Source organism: Giraffa tippelskirchi, chromosome X, assembly GCF_054371585.1.
Source record: "Giraffa tippelskirchi isolate mGirTip1 chromosome X, T2T-mGirTip1v1.2.pri, whole genome shotgun sequence".
Classification (NCBI taxonomy): Eukaryota; Metazoa; Chordata; class Mammalia; order Artiodactyla; family Giraffidae; genus Giraffa; species Giraffa tippelskirchi.
The window spans coordinates 98,501,006-98,523,042 of NC_137289.1; the positions used below are offsets into that span (position 1 = coordinate 98,501,006).

Here is a 22,037-nt window from a genome sequence, read left to right on the forward strand (position 1 = left end):
GACTCTGAGGACTACTCCACTCATTCTGAGGGATTTTATACATAGTAGTGTATATGTGTCAGTCCCAATCCCCCAAATCATTACATCCTCTTTCCCCCCTCAATATCCTTAAGTTTGTCTTCTACATCTGTGCTGTATTTCTCTGCTTTACAAATAAGTTAATCTGTCCTATTTTTCTAGATTGTACATATAAGTAATATTATACGATATTTTCCTCTTTCTGACTTACTTCACTCTGTATTACAGTCTCTAAGTCTACCCAAGTCCCTGGAAATGACACTATTTAGTGCCCTTTTATGGCTGAGTAATATTCCATTGTATATATGTACCACAGCTTCTTTATCCATTCCTCTGTTGATGAACATTTAGGTTGCTTCCATGTCCTGGCTATGGTAAATAGCGTGGGAATGAACACTGGGGTTCATGTCTTTTTAATTATCATTATGTCCAGGTATATGCCCAGGAGTGGGATTGATGGGTCATATGATAGTTCTATTTTTAGTTTTTTGAAGAACCTCCATACTGTTCTCCATAGTGGTTGTATTAATTTACATTCCCAACAATAGTGTAGGTGGCTTCTTTTTTCTCCACACCCTATCCAACATTTATTGTTTTTAGATTTTTTGATGATGATCAAAAAAATAAAAAATACCTCACTGTATTTTTTTTTACTTGAAAACCCCAAGTATTTGGAAGTTAAACGTCCACTTTTAAATGATGGGTGTATCTATGAAATCATAAAAAGTAAAATTAGAAAACATTTGTAACAATAAAAATGAAAAGAGTATTTATCGTAATTTATTGCTTACAGCTGCAGCTGCTCAATGCAACTAAATACAATGTGAAGGGACTTCCCTGGTGGTCCAGTGGCTAAGACTCCTCGCTCCCAATGCAGGAGGCCAAGGTTCGATCCCTGGTCAGGGAACTAGATCCCACAAGCCTCAACTAAGAGTTTGAATGCCACAACTAAGACTCAGTGTAGCCAATAAATAAATAAGCTTTAAAAAAAATATATGATGTGGAATCTTGAATGATGTATGAAAACAAATAATGAACACTAGAGTAAAATTTTGTGAAATTTGAACAAAATCTGTACTTTAGGTAATAATACTGTTTCACATATTAATTTCCTATTTTTTACAACATAGTATTTCTTTATATTCTCAGAATTGGATTAGAAATTTCAAGCCTCATTCAAATTTTTTTAACCACTAAGATAATAAGCTTTCAGACTTTTAGTAGTAATACTAGATGCTAGAACAAATGGAACTATATCAAAGTTTTGAGTGAATATAAATTAGAAATCTAGCTTTCTGTTCACATGTAGTAAAACAACTGGAACCAAGATGTCATAAATGTTTTAGCTATGCCAAAAATTAAGTTCTCTAAAATACATATTATACACGCTATATATCAGTTCAGTCACTCAGTCATGTCTGACTCTTTGAGACCACATGGACTGCAGCACACCCAGGCTTCCCTGTCCATCACCAACTCCCAGAGCTTACTCAAACTCATGTCCATAGAGTCGGTGATGCCATCCAACCATCTCATCCTCTGTCATCCCCTTCTCCACCCGTGTTCAATCTTTTCCAGCATCAGGGTCTTTTCAAATGAATCAGTTCTTTGCATCAGGTGACCAAAGGATTGGAGTTTCATCTTCAGCATTAGTCCTTCCAATGAATATTCAGGACTGATTTCCTTTAGGATGGACTGGTTGGATCTCCTTGCAGTCCAAGGGACTCTCAAGAGTCTTCTCCAATATCACAGTTCAAAATCATCAATTCTTCAGCACTCAGCCTTCTTTATAGTCCAACTCTCACATCCATACATGACTACTAGAAAAACCATAGCTTTGACTAGACGGACTTTTGTTGGCAAAGTAATGTCTCTGCTTTTTAATATACTGTCTCGGTTGCTCATAGCTTTTCTTCCAAGGAGCAAGCGTCTTTTAATTTCATGGCTGCAGTCACCATCTGCAGTGATTTTGGAGCCCCAAAAAATAAAGTATGTCACTGTTTCCATTCTTTCCCCATCTATTTGCCATGAAGTGATGGGACCGGATGCCATGATCTTAGTTTTTTGAATGTTGAGCTTTAAGCACCACAGTTCAAAGGCATCAATTCTTCAGCATTCTGCCTTCTTTACAGTCCAGCTCTCATGACCATACATGATCACTGGAGACGATTGCCTTGACTATACGGACCTTTGTTGGCAGAGTAATGTCTCTGCTTTTCAGCACACTGCCTAGGTTTGTCATAGCTTTCCTGCCAAGAAGCAAACGTTCTTCTGATTTCATGGCTGCAGTCACCATCTGCAGTGATTTTTGACCCCAAGAAGAGGAAATGTGATACTACTTCCACTTTCTCCCCCTCTATTTGCCATGAAGTGATGGGGCTGGATGCTATGATCTTAGTTTTTTAAATATTTAGCTTTAAGCTGGCTCTTTCACTCTCCTCCTTCAACCTCATCAAGAGGCTCTTTAGTTCCTCTTAACTTTCTGCCATTAGGATGGTATCATCACATATATGTATACACAGACATAAATGTATACAAAAGCTTTTCTACTATACTTGATAAAGGCTTGATAAAGAAAAACAACAAAAAGAGTTGGAGAAATTGGAAATCGTAAACTAAATGAAATGGGAGTGTTAGGGGAAACATTGACTGAGACTGCTCACTCTGACCAGGCACCATAGTAACCATTTGCATGAGTTATTTTATGACAGGAGGTTCTGGTAAGGAATATGGAACTATCAAGCCACCACCAACTGGAAGAATTTGGGAAAGGTCAAAAAGAGATGCCAGATGTCCTACCAATCTTCCAGAATCCTCCTCGTTGGAATCCATCTTGGTTGAGCAGTGCATGTGCCACCAGGAAGGACCCTGAGTCAGAATGATTGGCCAGAGACATCCCAGAAACTAATCCCATCACCATAAAATCCAGGACTGTGAGCCACATGGCAGAGCAGTCCTCTTGGTTTCCCTTACCCTGCTACTCTCCACCTGGGTGCTCCTTTCCAACAAAGTCTCTTGCTTTGTCAGCACGTGTGTCTCTTCAGGCAATTCATTTCTGTGTATAGACAAGAGCTCACTCTCAGATCCTGGAAGTAGGTCCTTCTTCCTGCAATAGGAGTACTGAATATGAAATAGAAAAAATGAAACTAATTAGATAAAAGTAAAATATAGTCATACTGTCCAGTTGTTTTAAATATGTCTGCTCATTAGTATCATATCTAGAGCTCTGGAGAAAATAACTATATCTGGACATTTGCCTCTTTTCAAAAAATTCCAAGATAATTCTAATGTGCATCTGAATTTTAAAAAAATTGTTACAGGTTTTTCTATTAAACGTTAGTTTTAGTAATATAGAATTCTATTATTTTCTGTTGATCCATCATGATAAAATGGTATTAAAACAAATAATAGTTACATAATCACAATAGTAAAAGATGATTATCAGTTTTCCCAATCAATAGCCAGACAAAAAATAAAAGTAATTACAATTGCAAGCCATAACGGAAACATGATTAATCTAACAATATAAAATAAGTACATACAATTCGAGAGGTTAAGTTGAGTGATGTGGTAAGTGGAAGTGCATACTTACACATGTTTTCATCCATCCAGTCAGTCTATGTATTTTGGTTGGTGCATTTAACCCATTTACTTTTAAGGTAATCATTGATATGTATGATCCTATTACCATTTTCTTAATTGTTTTGGTTTATTTTGTGTAGGTCTTTTTCTTCTCTTGTGTTTCCTGCCTAGTGTAGTTCCTTTAGCATTTGTTGTTAAGCTGGTATAGTGATGCTGAAATCTCTTAACGTTTGCTGGTCTGTAAAGCTTTTGATTTCTCCATCAAATTTGAATGAGAGTCTTCCTAGGTAGAGTATTCTTGGTTGTAGTTTTTTCCCTTTCATCAGTTTAAATATATCGTGTCATTCCCTTCTGGCTTGTAGTTTCTATTGAGAACTCAACTGATAATCTTATGGGAGTTCCCTTATATGTTATTAGCCATTTTCCCTTGTTGCTTTTAACATTTATCTTTCTCTTTAATTTTTGTCAGTTTGATTATTATGTGTCTCAGTGTGCTCCTCCTTGGTTTATCCTGTCTGGGACTCTGTGCTCCCTGGACTTGGTTGACTATTTCCTTTCCCATGTTAGGGAAGTTTTCAGATATTGTCTCTTCAAATATTTCCTCTGGACTTTTCTCTCTCTTGGCCTTCCAGGTGGTGCTACTGGTAAATAACCCACCTGTCAATGCAGGAGACATAAGAGATGCGGGTTCAATGCATAGGTAGGGAAGATCCCCTAGAGGAGGGCATAGCAACCCATTCCAGTATTCTTGCCTGGAGAATCCCATGGACAGGGGAGCCTGGTCCATAGGGTCACAAAGAGTCAGACACAACTGTAGTGACTTAGCACACACACATTCTCTCTCTCTTCTCCTACTGGGACCCCTACAATGAGAATGTTGGTGTGTTTAATGTTGTCCAGAAGTCTCTTAGGCTGTCATAATTTCTTTTCATTCTTTTTTCTATATTCTCTTTTATGGTAGTCATTTCCATCATTCTGTCTTCCAGGTCACTTATCTGTTCTTCTGCCTCAGTTATTCTACTATTGATTCCATCTAGTGTATTGTTCATCTCTGTTTGTTTGTACTTTAGTTCTTCTAGGTCTTTGGTAAACATTTCTTGCATCTTCTCCATTCTTTTTCTGATATCCTGGATCATTTTCACCATCATTATTCTGAATTCTTTTTCTGGAAGGTTCCTTATCTCTGGGGTTTTATCTTGTCCCTTCATCTGGAACATAACCTTCTGCCTTTTCATTTTGATTAATTTTCTGTGCTGTGATTTTCATTCTGGGGCTGTGGTATTGTAGTTCTTCTTACTTTTTCTGTCTGCCCTCTGGTGGATAAGGCTAAGACGCTTGTGTAAGCTTCCTGATAGCAGGGACTTGCGATGGGAAAAACTGGGTCTTGCTTTGGTGGGCAGGGCCATGCTCAGTAAAACTTTAACCTAATTGTCTGCTGATGGCTGGGGCTATGCTCCATTCCTGTTAGTTGTTTGGTCTGAAGAAACCCAGTCCTGGAGTCTACAGGCTCTATGGTAGGGTTAATAGTGACCTCCAAGAAGGCTCACACAAAGGGGCATCTCCCAGAACTGCTGCTGCCAGTGCCCCCATTCCCATGGTGAACCACTGCCAACCCATGCTTCCACAGGAGACCCTTCAACACTAACAGGTAAGTCTGGTTCAGTCTCCTGCCCCTATTCCCCTGGGTCCTGGTGCACAGAAGATTTTGTTTGTGCCCTCCAAGAGTGGAGTCTCTGTTTACCCCAGTCCTGTGGAAGTTTTTCAGTCAAATCCCACTGGCCCTCAAAGTCAGATTCCCTGGGGATTCCTAGTCCCTTTGCCAGAGCCCCAGGCTGGGAAGCCTGATGTGGGGCTCAGAATCTTCACAACAGTTTGAGAATTCTTTGGTATTATTCTTCTCCAGTTTGTGGGTTGCCCACCTGGCGGGTATGGGATTTGATTTTATCATGCTTGCACCCCTCTCTTATTGTCTCGTTGCAGCTTCTCCTTTGTCTCTGGACATGGGGTATCTTTTGGTGGGTTCCAGCATCCTCCTGTCGATGGCTGTTCAACAGCTAGTTGCAATTTAGGTGCTGTCATGGGAGGAGATAAGCACATGTATTTCTACTGCACCATCTTGAACTTCCTTCATGCATTTCTCTAATAATTAGTGATGTTTAGCATCTTTGCACATGTTTGTTAGCCATCTTTTCATGTGTATGTCTTGCTTGGAAAAATGTCTATTTAGATCTTGCCCCCATGTTTTGACTGGGTTATTTGTTTTTTGACATTGAGCTGCATGAGCTGCTTGTACATTTTGGAGATTAATTCCTTCTGGGTTGCTTCATTTGCAAATATTTTCTCCTGTTGACTTGAAAAATATTCACAACCTAAAAGTTGAGAGTTATGTTTTATTTGGTGGGAATTTTTAGGACTTAAGCCAGGGAGGCAGCATCTCAAGTAACCCTGAGAGAACTTCTCTGAGGAGGCAAGGGGACAAGTCAGGCTATATAGAAGCTTTGCAACAAAGTACAAGGTAGTTGGAACAACAAAAGTTATTGTTAATTAAAGACAACCAGATATTCCAAGTTAAGGAATTGAGCAGTTTTCTATGTATGGGAAAATGCAAGAGTCTGATCTCACTGAAATCATTCCTTTCATACGCTCCTCACCTATCTGGGGCCAGGATCCTATTTTTTCACATCCTGAGTTTCCTTTCCTTGGAACTCACCATAGGAAGTGGCTTTAGGTCTGACTGCTGCTAGATAGCATGTATTAGTCTTCTTGCTAAGTTCCCTTAAGGCTCACCAGCTCATGTTGGAGGGCTGCGATCACTGATGGCTGTGACTTCCTCGTTTACAGATATGGTAGGAAATATTCTATTTCTCACTCCCATTCTGAGGGTTATTATTTTTGTTTTGTTTATGGTTTCCTTTGCTGGGCAAAAGCTTTTAAGTTTAATTTCATAATTTCCCACCAGAGAAAACTGAAAACAAAACATGTTAATGGGTTACAATTTCCTTACTTTTTGCCTCTGATGAGTGAATTTAAATTCAAACTCTTTGAACATTAAAAAGAAAAGAAGTCATCATAACTGATTTTTTGTTGTTTTTATTATGGCCTCTGGGGAAAAAAGATGGAAATGGCTGTTTGAGGATACACTTTGGGGGGTGGTTTAAAAGCAGCTTTTAGTTGCCAATAAGTACTGGTAAAATCAGGCAGATGGCCCTTAAAGGCTGGTGATTTTTCAGCCTGATATGTATATTTTTGAGTGGTTCAACTTGGACTCTAAGACTGATGAGATAAATAGAACTTAAGATAGCCTTGCTTGTCACTTGGACTTTGATCAAGGCTGTTTAGTCTTGGAGCTTCCTTCCTTTCCTGCTGGCAAAGAAAAACCTCTGACTTCTTTGAAAGCTTATATTCACAGATCCTAATTGCCTGACCTGATTCTAAGCTAAACGCTGACCTTCCTGGTATGTGCCATTTCAGCCTCAGCAAGGGTTGCATTGAACTGGATTCAGGCACAAGCTTAGTGAACAGAACTGAGACTCTGGGACTGTTGCAGATTTAAGACACCCCTCGGTGAGCCCATAAACTAGGAAAACATCATGGATGCTGCTTGGACCATCTTGTTCACTTGCAGATGTCCCCAAAATAGAGCTTGTTTTTCTTTTCTTTTTTAAAAAATTTATTTAATTGGAGGATAACTACTTTACAGTATTGTGATGGTTTTTGCCACACATCAATATGAATTAGCCATAGATATACATATGTCTTCTCTCTCCTGAACCCCCTCCCACCTCCCTCCCCACCCCATTCCTTCAGGTTGTCACAGAGCCCCAGGTTGCAGTGACCTCTAATGGAACTATCTAAAATTGAGCTGTGAATTGGCTCTATATTTCTGATGCAGAGGATAGTTGTATTCCTAATTTGAGATCCTGCCAGAAGCAGCAAGTTGGGGAAGTACACAGAACAGAGAGTGTGACCCCTCCATCCACTCCTGACAGAGCGTATTCTTCACTCTTCTCTCAGGGATATCTCCCTGTTGTTGGCTTGTGTTAGAATTTCTAGATTAATTGAATAATATTCTTGCTGAATGTAGAATTCTGGGCTGACGATTGTTTTCTTGCAGCACATTAAACATTTCAAGATACTCCCTTCTGACCTCCACAGTTTCTGATGAGAAATTCACACTCATTTGAATCACGGTTCTCATACAGGTAATGCATCATTTTCCTCTGGTTGTTTTGGGATTTTTCTCTATTTTTATTTTTTGGCAATTTGACTTTTATATGCCTGGGAATGGGCTCTGCTGGGTCTATTCCACTTGGGGATTGCTAAGCTTCTTGAATATTGGGTTTATATATTTTGCCAAATTTGGAAAGTTTCTAGCCATTGTTATTTCAAAAATTGTTTTCCATCACTGCATTTGTTCTCCACTCTTTCTGGAATTCTGATGACACAACTGTTAAATGTTTTGGTATTTTCCCATAGGTCTTTGACTTTCTGTTCATTCCTCTTTTAATCTCATTTTCATTCTGTTCTTCAGATGGGATAATGTTTTTTGACCTATCTTCAAGTTTATTGACGCTTTTCTTGCCTCCACTCTACTATTGAGAGAGTACTTGCCTCCCCCTTTTATGATTTTAATTTTGGTGATTACAGTTTTCACTCATAAAAATTTCTATTTGGTTCTTCTTTAAAATCTTTCAATCTTTGTGGAAGCTGAGATTTCCTATTTTTATATTTGTTAGACAGTATATTTCATTTGTTGGAGTATTTTTAAAACAACAACTTTAACGACTTTTTCAGATAATTCCAACATCTGTCTTCTCAGCATTGTTGTCTGTTGATTGTCTTCTTCCATGAGAATTAAGATGTTTCTGCTACTTTATGTTACAGGGAAGAACTGACTCCAAGTCAGATCTGTTTCTTTAACTTTTGCTTCCCGTTGTTTTTGTTCACTAAAAGGATACTGTCCATACATAATTGGGAACCCTGTCCCTCTGCCTGAATGTTAACCCAAAGTGCCTTTGTTCAGGACTCTATCAGCCTGTGGATGGCTACAGGATGGAAGAAATTAACACATTTCCTGTCCAAGGATGGCCATTCCAAGAGATATTTGCAAGACTTATGACCTTTTTACTTTAGTTCCTCACCTCTCCCAATTTCTGTTCTATAAAAGAACTTGGCATCCAGCCTCCGATAAGATGGTTATTTTGAGACATTAGTTTGCCATTTTTTTGGTTCAGCCGGCTTTCTGAATAAACTATTCCTTGCCTCAACACCTTGCCTGTAGACTTTTTGGCCTATCATGTAGCAAGCAGAGCAAGCTTGGATTTGGTAACACTTATATTTCAAGTAATTTTTAATTGCATTCAGGATGCTTTAACTATTTGATTATGAGACTCTTAGTCTGTGTAAATCCTATTTATATTTTTGTATACCAGGTGATTTATCTGCTTAGGTTCAAGCAGCAAGTTCCAACATGCTTTCTGCGTGCCCGGTTTTAAAGACAACTCTTTCAATTCTGGTTTCCTCGGTGTGTATGCCCAGCAGTGGGATTGCTGGGTCATATGTATTAAAGAAGACAGTACCTATGTTTCTGTAAATGCCTCCAGTTTTCCACTGCCTAATTTTATTTAATTTGCCGAGGAAACCAGAATTGAAAGAGACGCGTGTACCCCAATGTTCATCGCAGCACTGTTTACAATAGCCAGGACATGGAAGCAACCTAGATGTCCATCAGCAGGCGAATGGGTAAGGAAGCTGTGGTACATATACACAATGGAATATTACTCAGCCATTAAAAAAATACATTTGAATCGGTTCTATTGAGATGGATGAAACTGGAGCCCATTATACAAAGTGAAGTAAGCCAGAAAGAAAAACACCAATACAGTATACTAATGCATATATATGAAATTTGAAAGATGGTAACGATAACCCTATATGCGAGACAGAATAAGAGACACAGATGCATAGAACAGTCTTATGGACTCTGAGGGAGAAGGTGAGGGTGGGACGTTCTGGGAGAATAGCACTGAAACATGTATATTATCATATGTGAAACAGAACACCATTCCATGTTCGATGCATGAGACAAATGCTCAGGGCCAGGGCAATGGGATGACCCAGAGGGATGGGATGGGGAGGGAGGTGGGTGGGGGGTCCAGGAAGGGGAACACATGTAAACCCATGGCTGATTCATGTCAATGTATGGCAAAAACTATTACAATATTGTAAAGTAATTAGCCCCCAACTAAAATAAATAAATTTATTTAAAAAAAAATAAATAAAAAAGAAAAAGAAAAAAAAATAAAAAAGAAAAAGAAAAAAAAAATAAAGACAACTCTTTACAAAGTACTTCTCTGTTGTGCCATCTAGTGGCCAATCTGGTACCATTCGTAATCTATCTGTAGGTGTTAGTATGCGCTACTTAGGGTGAGCTTAGGGCTTAGTAACAAACTTTGGGGTTCAGTTTTGCATGTTCCTCTCTCTATTGATCTCGTCAATATTTCTTGGTCCATGAAGTGTGCTTCTACAGTTCTCTGGCAAGAATCTAGGATTTTAGTTCCTCTGTGCCTGTGCCCATTGCCAAGTGCTGGGTAGACTAGAGGAAATAAAAATGGTAAAAAGGGTCACTTTTTTAGTGGTAGTTTACATTTTGGTCTTTCTTCCAAATTTCTTGCTATGATTCAAGTTTTGGAGTCCTCAAATACCTTCTCCATGCATTCTGTCAAGATTTTATAGCTGCATTATAAAATGATGAGAAAAGTGAGAGAGGTTAAATATGCTTGCTGCACCTTATCTGAAAAAGGAATCTCCAATTCAAGTCCTTTTGAGAGCAAACTGGAAAAGGTCAGTTTTCATTCCAATCCCAAAGAAAGGCAATGCCAAAGAATGCTCAAACTACCACATAATTGCACTCATCTCACACGCTAGTAAAGTAATGCTTAAAATTCTCCAAGCCAGGCTTCAGCAATACGTGAACCATGAACTTCCAGATGTTCAAGCTGGTTTTAGAAAAAGCAGAGGAACCAGAGATCAAATTGCCAGCATCCAAAGGATCATCGAAAAAGCAAGAGAGTACCAGAAAAACATCTATTTCTGCTTCATTGACTATGCCAAAGCCTTTGACTGTGTGGATCACAATAAACTGTGGAAAATTCTGAAAGAGATGGGAATACCAGACCACCTGACTGGCCTCTTGGGAAACCTGTATGCAGGTCAGGAAGCAACAGTTAGAACTGGACATGGAACAACAGACTGGTTCCAAATAGGAAAAGGAGTATGTCAAGGCTGTATATTATCACCCTGCTAATTTAACTTATATGCAGAGTACATCAAGAGAAACGCTGGGCTGGAGGAAGCACAAGCTGGAATCAAGATTACTAGGAGAAATATCAATAACCTCAGATATGCAGATGACACCACACTTAGAGCAGAAAGTGAAGAACTAAAGAGCCTCCTGATGAAAGTGAGAGAGTGAAAAAGTTGGCTTAAAACTCAACATTCATAAAACTAAGATCATGGCATCTGGTCCCATCACTTCATGGCAGATAGATGGGGAAACAGTGGAAACAGTGGCTGACTTTATTTTTTTGGGCTCCAAAATCACTGCAGATGGTGACTGCAGCCATGAAATTAAAAGACGCTTACTCCTTGGAAGGAAAGTTATGACCAACCTAGATAGCATATTAAAAAGCAGAGACATTACTTTGCCAACAAAGGTCCGTCTAGTCAAGGCTATGGTTTTTCCAGTGGTCATGTATGGATGTGAGAGTTGGACTATAAAGAAAGCTGAGCACCGAAGAACTGATGCTTTTGAACTGTGGTGTTGGAGAAGACTCTTGAGAGTCCCTTGGACTGCAAGGAGATCCAACCAGTCCATCCTAAAGGAGATCAGTCCTGGGTGTTCATTGGAAGCACTGATGTTGAAGCTGAAACTCCAATCCTTTGGCCACCTGATGTGAAGAGCTGACTCATTGGAAAAGACCCTGATGCTGGGAAAGATTGAAGGCAGGAGGAGAAGGGGACGACAGAGGATGAGACGGCTGGATGGCATCATCGACTCGATGGACATGGGTTTGGGTGGACTTAGGGAGTTAGTGATGGACAGGGAGGGCTTCTGTGCTGCGGTTCATGGGGTCGCAAAGAGTCGGACACGACTGAGTGACTGAACTGAACTGAACTGAACTGATTCTGGCTACTTCTTTATCAGGATATAGTCCAAGGACTGGAACAATTCAAAAGAAATTGTTTTGTATAATTAATAAGCAAATATGTTAATATTTTTAGAATAATGATTTTCACTTTAAGAGAAGAGATAAAAATATTAAATAAAAGAAGGTAAGGAAAATGTTTACTGTTATTTTGAATTTGAATTATCTGTGTATGTGTATATATAGAAGAAGGAAATGGCAATCCACTCCAGTGTTCTTGCCTTGAGAATTCCATGGACAGAAGAGCCTGGAGGGCTACAGTCCATGGTGTCACAAAGAGTTGGACATAACTGAGTGACTAACACTTTCACTGCTCCATCCTGAGGACACAGTATGTTTCCAATATATCAGGAAAGGTCAGATGGCTCTGGAAAAGGAGATAGATATGGAAACAAAACTCCAGTGCAGTAACAGCAGTGGGTGTTGCTGAATTTGATCAGAAGTTTTTAAAGGATCACACCGTGAACAGCTCCCACTTAATTTTCCCCATCCATTAACACTATATTATGGAGAAAATTTCTGTCATCAGTTCAGTTGAATTCCCCTCATGCTGTTTACTCCCATTATGCACAATGACAAAGGTAAACTGATGCTGTATTAGATTCAAATAAAAGAATAGTATTGCCTTCTGTGGTGTGTTTTCCAAAACATTCAAATATTTTTTTCTGAGTTGCCAAACCAAACAAGATAAAGCTTCCTGCAATTTACAGGAACATATGGGCATAGAGGGAACATACCTCAACATAATAGAGGCCATATATGATAAACCTATAGCTAATATCATACTCAATGGTGAAAAGCTGAAAGCATTTCCTCTAAAATCAGAAACAATATAAGGATGCCCACTCTCACCACTATTATTCAACATAGTTTTGGAATTTCTAGCCATGGCAATTAGACAAGAGAAGTAAAGGGAATCCAAATTGGAAAAGAAGTAAAACTGTCACTCTTGGCAGATGACATGATACTATTCATAGAAAATCCAAAAGAGGCCACTAGAAAATTACTAGAGGTGATCAATGAATTTGGTAAATTTGAAGGATACAAAATTAATATACAGAAATTTATTTCATTTCTATACACTATTAGTGAAAGAATAGGAAGGGAAATTAAAGAAATTCCCATTTACCATTACACCAAGAAAAATAAAATACATACCAATAAATATACCTAAGGAGGCAAAAGATCTGTATGCAGAAAACTATAAGGTGCCAATGAAAGAAATCAAAGATGATACAGACATATGGAAATATATACCATGTTCTTGGACTGGAAGAGTCAATATTGTGAATATGACTATATCACCCAAGGCAATCTACAAATTCAATGCAAGCACATGCTAAGTCCCTTCAGTCATGTCTGACTCTTTATGACCCCATGGACTGTAGCCCACCAGGCTCTTCTATGAAATTCTCCAGGCAAGAATACTGGAGTGGGTTGCCATTTCCTTCTCCAGGGGATCTTCCCGACCCAAGGATGGAACCTGCATCTCTTATGTCTCCTGCATTGGCAGGCAGGTTCTTTACCACTAGCACCACCTGGGAAGCCAGTGACTAAATTTCCAACGGCATTTTCCACCAAACTAGAGCAAAAAGTCTTAAAATGTGTACTAAACACAAAAGACCCTGAATAGCCAAAGCAATCTCAAGAAAGAAAAATGGATCTAGAAGAATCAGTTTCCCTGACTTCAGGCTATACTACAAAGCTACAGTCATCAAAACAGTATGGTACTGGCACAAAAACATAATATAGATAAATGGAACAGAATAGAAAGCCCAGAAAGAAATCCATGTATCTAAGGTCAACTAATCTATGAAAAATGAGGCAAGGCTATAAAATGGAGAAAATATAGTCACTTTAATAAGGGATGCTGGGAAAACTGGACAGCTACATGTTAAAAACAACAATTAGAAGATTCTTTTATACTATACACAAAACAAACTCAAAATGGATTAAAGACCTAAATGTCAGACTGGATATTTATAAAACCCTTAAAGGAAAATATAGGCAGAACATACTTTGAAATAAATTGCAGCAATATCTTTTTCAATCCATCTCCTACAGTAATGAAAATAAAAATAAACAAATGAGAACTAATTAAACTCAAAACATTTTGCACAGCAAAAAAAAAAAAAAACATAAAAAGTGAAAAGACAACCCTCAGAATGGGAGAAAATATTTACAAATGATGTGACCGACAGGGATTAATGTCCAAAGTTTACAAACAGCTTATGTGGCTCAATATAAAACAAACAAACAACAACAACAAAAAAATAAAACTGGCACACCTAAATAGGCATTTCTCCAAAGAAGACATATAGATGGCCAAGAGGCACATGAAAAATGCTCTATATATGTAATTATTAGAGAAATGAGAATCAAAACTACAATGAGAGATCACCTTACACCAGCCAGAATAGCCATCATCAGAAAGTCTACAATCAACGCTGAAGAAGGTAAGGAGAAAAAGGAACCCTCCTACACTGTTGGTGGGGATGTAAATTTGTACAGCCACTATGGAGAACAATATGGAGGTTCCTTAAGAATCTAAAAATAGAGCTATCGTATGATCCAGGAATCCCACTTCTGAGAATATATCAGAGAAAAATATGGTACAAAGGATCCATGCACCCCAATGTTCATTGCAGTATTATATACAATAGCCAAGATATGGAAACAACCTGAATGTCCACCAACAGATGAATGGATAAAGAACATGTGGAATATACATACAATGGAATATTACTCAGCCTTTAAAAAGAATGAAATAATGCCATTTGCAGCAACATGGATGAATCTGGAGATTATCATATTAAGTGAAGTAAGTCAGACAAAGACATATAACATATATAATCACTTATATGCAGAATACAAAAAATGATACAAATAAACTTATCACAAAACAGAAATAGACTCACAGATTTAGAGATCAAATTTATGGTTATTGTGGGGGGAGGGATATACTGGGAGTTGCGATTGACATGTATACGCTGTTATAAAAATATGTTTTTAAAATTTTTATTAGAGTATAGTTGATTTACAGTGTTACTTTACTTTCTGCTGCACAGCAAAGTGTATCAGTCATACATACATACACATACATGCTATACAGTAGGTCCTTATTACTTACCAATTTTATATATACAAGTGTGCATATGTCACACTTCTTTAATATAAAATAGATAACCAGCAAAGACCTACTGTATAGCACACAGAACTCTGCTCAATATTCTGTAATAACCTGAATGGGAAAAGAATTCAGTAAAGAATAAATACATATATATGTATAACTGAATCACTCTGCTGCACACCTGAAACTAACACAACATTGTTAATCAACTATACTCCAATATAAAATAAAACTATAAGTAAACAGACAAACTTCAGTACCTTACCAATAATGGGTTTATCTGGTTTTGTTCAGCAATTCATGGCAGATTACACTATGAACATTTCCCACATAACTTCTCCCCCACCTACATTAACAGCATAACATGAAGATCCGTCTAGTCAGTCCAGTTGGATTTCCCTCATTCTGTTTCCTCTAGGTATGCACAGTGTCACCCATCAAGCAATACTGGTGTATTGTATCAAACTCAAAACCAATAACATAATTGCCTTCATTATGTTTACTAAACATTCATGGATTCTTTGTAAGTTTCCATAGAGAGCAACATTCAAGCTTCCCTTAATTTACAGGGAAATTACATTTCTGGAAAATCCACTTTAATTCTTTGCTTTAAAAGGTTTGCATTACTGTAACCCTAAACCTACAAATGCCAGTAGCTCCTTTCAGTCATTTCAACATCCAAACCTGCCCTCTGAAATATTATGTCAGCTTCCACTTACTTACCAGATGCATCATTGTGATCATTAACCATATAATATACTGTTTATAAACCACAAGAATAGGACTTCTTGGCTATACCTCAGATCTCTGATTCATAAAGCATAGGAAAGACATGATCCCTGTCAGGATTTGGTTTGGGGAAATAGCATGGCAGCGTGGAGTCCGACACGAGACTACCCCCTACCCCAACCTGTGAGAAGGATTCTAGGCACCTTTATCCTGTCTCACTTTGTCTGATAAGATAGTGGTTCATGGACAGGTTGGGTGTGAGGTAAAGCTTTCTTTCCATGGTCAACTACTGCTCAGGTGTAAAAGTTAAGGATGGTTCTGTGGTTGTCACGGCTCTTGGCTCCTGGTTCTGGGTCCTTGTGGGGAAATGACAAGATGGTGCCAGTTAGGCTCTCTCGCCCCATGCTCTCATGCCCTCTTGCCCCATGTTCTGTAAACAATGACTTTGCATAGTTATGTAACAGCTGAGATCACTTATAGCACTGCGCATGCACATCACGAGGTACTCATTTGGCCACGGGCTACTTTTGTTCTGTTAAGTATGTGTAAGCTTCACCTGAAAAAGCCCAGAAGATTGTGTGTAGTTATATTGTATTATGTTATGTCTGCTGCACCAGCCAGGAGAGAAGAAACATGTCTGCAGTTCCTATGACTCCTTGCATTTTCTTTGAGGCTTTTAGCTTGCGCCTTGCCTACCATGGGTCCAGCGAACAGTGCACACTTTGAGATATAGCAATACCACTGCCGTCAGGAACAGGGTCAGCAACACAGTCCTCCTCCTCAAGGAAGGCAAGCCCGCTCCAGGCTCGGTCACCAGAGTCAGGGACCAGGTTATGGCTTTAAGCTACTAGGGAAGGCTGTCTGCTTTGGGACAGCAGGTGAGATCAGAAGAGAACAGCTGAGAGGAGAAGGGAGACGACCTCTTCAGATCGGGGCCAATCAAATCTGATTGGTGAAGGGAAGACATTTGCCCTAAGTTCTAGCTGCTCTGGGCTTGTGTGGGATGGAGGGACTGAGGGTAAAAAGAGAATCATAGGTTGAAAGGAGGTGGGGAGAATATCACATAACCCCACATTGTCTGTGTCACATGGTCCCTGAGAAAAGCCCAGGCCATGCGGGATTTCACAGGTCATCTCTCAACACCTGCATCCAACAGCCATGAAGAGAATGAATTTGAGGTAAACTGAAGTCTCAGAGAGACAGGCCAGCAGGGGCAGTGACGTCCTCTCAGAAGATCCACTGCCTTGCCCTTGGTTTGACTCTCGTGTGTTCATTACGTTCTGTCTTCCTGGTGCTCTCAGGTTGGTCTTCACAAGTGTGTGTTTGTCCCAGGAAGAATCAGTAGGTTGGAGACAGTCTTGCTAACAAAGGGGTTTAATAAAGTCCCTGAGAGTTGCCCAAGCAGAGTGAAAACTCACAGATTCTAGGGCACTGTTGTAGCCACACTGAGTGAGATTCACTGAGTGCAGATCACAGAATCTGCATTTTTAAGAAAATTTTTTTACAACTCCTCAGTTCTGACTTGGAGAAGGCAATGGCACCCCACTCCAGTACTCTTGCCTGGAAAATCCCATGGACGGAGAAGCCTGGTAGGCTGCAGTCCATGGGGTCGTTAAGAGTTGGACACGACTGAGCGACTTCACTTTCACTTTTCCCTTTCATGCACTGGAGAAGGAAATGGCAACCCACTCCAGTATTCTTGCCTGGAGAATCCCAGGGACGGCGGAGCCTGGTGGGCTGCCGTCTATGAGGTTGCACAGAGTCGGACATGACTGAAGCAACTTAGCAGCAGCAGCAGCAGTTCTGACTGACATGGACAACTTGTCTAGGCACTACCAGGGGAGAGGAATGGTCTTATTTTGCCTACTGCCAGGCTCTGTCTCCACTGGAGCACGTGTAGGTGACAGGGGTTTGCTGCCTTCTCTGATGCACAATCCCAAGATCTCCAGTCTAGAAGACTCACTGACATGCTGTCTGCTGTTCTGAGGAGGCTCTCAGACCATCGTTTCTACAAAACATCCTGATTCCAGTCTTGCCAAGGCTCCATCTGAAAGATTTATGAAGAAATCAGATTTCTATTTAGTGTGCATTTCCATGATGTTAAGATCAATTTGTGTTACGTGGTAGCTGCTATTTATGTAATTTGCCATAGCCATTGCATCTTATCCTTGACTGAATAAATACAGAATACACCGAGTTTTCCACAGTGCATCCAGACCTGTGGCTCCCTTACTGCTGGGCAACACTGGGCAAGTTACATAGCATCTGTGCCTCATTCCTCCATTAGCCACATGGAAACACTAGCTTGGAGTAAATTTAACTACTTCATGGGGCAGTGTAGACCACTGACCGTGTTAAGACACGGGAAATTGTCAGGACAGTATGTGCCATATGGTATGTTCCCAGTCAATTCTAGCTGTTGTCATTACTGTTGTTAATACTATTGCTGTTCCACATTTCCCTGGAGAGTGTTCCAGGGACACATGTCAAGACCACCTTTGACTCACTGCATGGACCTTGCACTATCACTACAGCCCTTCAAGGCCTCAAGAATGGAGTGTATGAGGTATATGGGAGGGTTTTTTTTTTTTTTTTAGTATAATGAGTACTCATCTCTTCTTATGGGAATATTGTGAAGCCTAAATGAAATATTGAGGTTTCATCATGTGCTCAAATGAAAAAGTTTAGTGAATAGTCTCTATGAAGTTAGAAGTCTAATGATTGCTTTGTATGATTTGTGTAATGACATGAAAGCAAGTGATCACTGGAGAATTATAGAACATAAGTATTGTTGTTGTTCAGTCACTCATTCATGTCCAACTCTTTGCGACCCCATGGACTGCAGCACACCAGGCTTCCCTGCCCTTCAGTATCTTCCAGAACTTGCTCAAACTCATGTCCATTGGATCATTGATGCCATCCAACCATCCTGTCCTCTGTCGTCCCTTTATCCTCCTGCCTTCAATCTTTGCCAGCATCAGGATCTTTTCTAATGAGTCGTCTCTTCGCATCAGGTGGCCAAATTATTGGAGCTTCAGTTTCAACATCAGTCCTTCCAATGAATATTCAGGATTGATTTCCTTTAAGATGGGCTGCTTGGATCTCCTTGCAGTCCAAGGGACTCTCAAGAGTTTTCTCCATCACCACAGTTCAAAAGCATCAATTCTTGGGTGCTCTGCCTTCTTTTAACTTATATGCAGAGTACATCATGAGAAACGCTGGGCTGGAAGAAACACAAGCTGGAATCAAGATTACCGGGAGAAATATCAATAACCTCAGATATGCAGATGACACCACCCTTATGGCAGAAAGTGAAGAAGAACTAAAGAGCCTCTTGATGAAAGTGAAAGAGGAGAGTGAAAACGTTGGCTTAAAGCTCAACGTTCAGAAAACTAAGATCATGGCATCTGGTCCCATCACTTCATGGGAAATAGATGGGGAAACAGTGGAAACAATGCCAGACTTTGTTTTTTTGGGCTCCAAAATCACTGCTGATGGTGACTGCAGCCATGAAATTAAAAGACACTTACTCCTTGGAAGGAAGGTTATGGCCAACCTAGATAGCATATTTAAAAGCAGAGACATTACTTTGCCAACAAAAGTCCGTCTAGTCAAGGCTATGGTTTTTCCAGTGGTCATGTATGGATGTGAGAGTTGGATGGTGAAGAAAGCTGAGTGCCACAGAATTGATGCTTTTGAATTGTGGTGTTGGAGAAGACTGTTGAAAGTCCCTTGGACTGCAAGGAGATCCAATCAATCCATCCTAAAGATCAATCCTGGGTGTTCATTGGAAGGACTGATGTTGAAGCTGAAACTCCAATATGTCGGCCACCTCATGCGAAGAGTTGACTCATTGGAAAAGACCCTAATGCTGGGTAGGATTGGGGGCAGGAGGAGAAGGGGACGACAGAGGATGAGATGGTTGGATGGCATCACTGACTCGATGGACATGGGTTTGGGTAGACTCCGGGAGTTGGTGATGGACAGAGAGGCCTGGCGTGCTGCAATTCATAGGGTCGCAAAGAGTCAGACATGACTGAGCGACTGAACTGACCTGAACTGAACTACCTTCTTTATGGTCCAACTCTCACATCTGTACATGACTATTGAAAATAGTTTTGACTGGATTAAAGATCTAAACGTAAGAACAGAAACTATAAAACTATGGATAAGGAAGCTGTGGTACATATACACAATGGAATATTACTCAGCCATTAAAAAGAATACATTTGAATCAGTTCTATTGAGATGGATGAAACTGGAGCCCATTATACAAAGTGAAGTAAGCCAGAAAGAAAAACACCAATACAGTATACTAATGCATATATATGGAATTTGAAAGATGGTAACGATAACCCTATATGCGAGACAGAATAAGAGACACAGATGCATAGAACAGTCTTATGGACTCTGAGGGAGAAGGTGAGGGTGGGACGTTCTGAGAGAATAGCATTGAAACATGTATATTATCATATGTGAAACAGAACACCATTCCAGGTTCGATGCATGAGACAAATGCTCAGGGCTGGGACAATGGGATGACCCAGAGGGATGGGATGGGGAGGGAGGTGGGAGGGGGGTTCAGGATGGGGAACACATGTAAACCCATGGCTGATTCATGTCAATGTATGGCAAAAACCACTACAATATTGTAAAGTAATTAGCCCCCAACTAAAATAAATTTATTTAAAAAAAAAAGAAAGAAAGAAAATAGTTTTGACTGTAAAGTCAGCAAAGTGATGTCTTTGCTTGTTAATATACTGTCTAGGTTTGGCATAGCTTTTCTTCCAAGGAGCAAACATCTTTTAATTTCATGGAGGCAGTCACCATCCACAGTGATTTTGGAGTCCAAGAAAATAAAGTCTGTCACTGTTTCCATTTTTCCCCATCTATCTGCCATGAAGTGATGGGACCAGATCTTAGTTTTTTGAATGTTGAGTTTTAAGCCAATTTTTGACTCTCTTTTTTCACCCTCATCAGGAGCCTCTTTAGTTCCTCTTTGCTTTCTGCCATAAGGGTAGTGTCATCTGCATATCTGAGGTTCCTGATATTTCTCCCTGCATCTTGATTCCAGCTTGCGCTTCATCCAGCTCAGCAATTTTCATGATGTACTTTGTGTATAAGTTAAATAAGCAGGGTGACACTATACACCCTTGATGTATTCCTTTCCAAATTTTGAACTAGTATACCTGTTTGTTTTTCTTGAATCTGTATACCAGTTGTTGAATATTTGGGTTGTTTCTAGGTTTGGCTATTAGGCATACTTGTGAGGAATATTTAAGTACAGGTCTTTGTGTGAGCATATTTTCATTTCTCTTGGGTAAAATTTTCCAGGTGTAGAATGGCTGAGTCATATTAGGCTTCACAGGTGGTGCTAGTTATAAAGAATCCACCTGCCAACACAGGAGATGCAAGAGATGCTGGTTCAATCCTGGGTGGGGAAGATCCCCTGGAGTTCTAAATGGCAACCCACTCCAGTAGTCTTGCCTGGAAAATTCCATGGACAGAGGGACCTGGTGGGCTACAGTCTATGGGGCCGCAAAGAGTTGGACATGACTGAGCAACTGAACACACACACATACACACGGTAAATTTATGTATCTTTGAATCTAAACTGTGTCCTCTGTAGACAACATACAGTTGCATCCTGTTGTTTTTCTTTAATCCAGTCTGTCAACGTCTGCCTTTTGGTTGGATTGTTTTATCTATTCACATTTAATGTTGATACAGACTTACATGTGCCAATACTTTTTCCTGTCTCATGTCGTTTTCTTCTATACTCCTCATTTCACTGCTTTCTTTTGCATTAAATGGGTATTTTCTAATGTATTTCTAATTTTAAATTCTTTACTGATTTTTCCACTACTTTTAAGTTATTTCCTTAGTAGCTGCTACAGGCTACCATAAACTTACGTTATCACAATCAGCTTGAAATTTCTACTAATTCTAATGAGATATAGAAACTTTACTCCCATAACGCTCTATTATGGTTTCCCTCTATTCCTCATATTGTCACATAAAGTAAATCTATAAAGGGTACACCCTATTGATACACTCTAATCATTATTATATTATACATAATGTCATGTTTATGAAAAGCTGATATAAGGCAGAATATTAGATATATATTTATAGCTACTGGTATATAGCTATATATATTAATATATATTATATATATTAATAAACCTTCTTTGTCATCATTTCTGATTCTTTGCATATGTTTGTGTGGATCTGACACCATCCAGACTTGTTTCCTTACCTAATACAGCTTTGCTCCCAACCACCCCCTTTGTGTTGCTGTTGGCAAATATCTTACATATTACATGTTATTGCCCCAACAGTAATTTACATGATGCTGTTTTATACAATTG

At 39.5% G+C, this 22,037-nt stretch overlaps 1 long non-coding RNA gene across 1 annotated transcript in view; it reads right to left on the reverse strand.

Annotated features, from left to right (window-relative positions):
• Positions 1-785: 785 nt before the first annotated feature.
• The window catches only part of LOC145536308 (uncharacterized), a 29,067-nt gene continuing 7,815 nt past the window's right edge, over positions 786-22,037 (reverse strand). The window contains exon 4 of the long non-coding RNA XR_014075746.1: positions 786-3,138. This is a non-coding gene — a long non-coding RNA (uncharacterized LOC145536308). The remainder of the gene's footprint in view (positions 3,139-22,037) is intronic.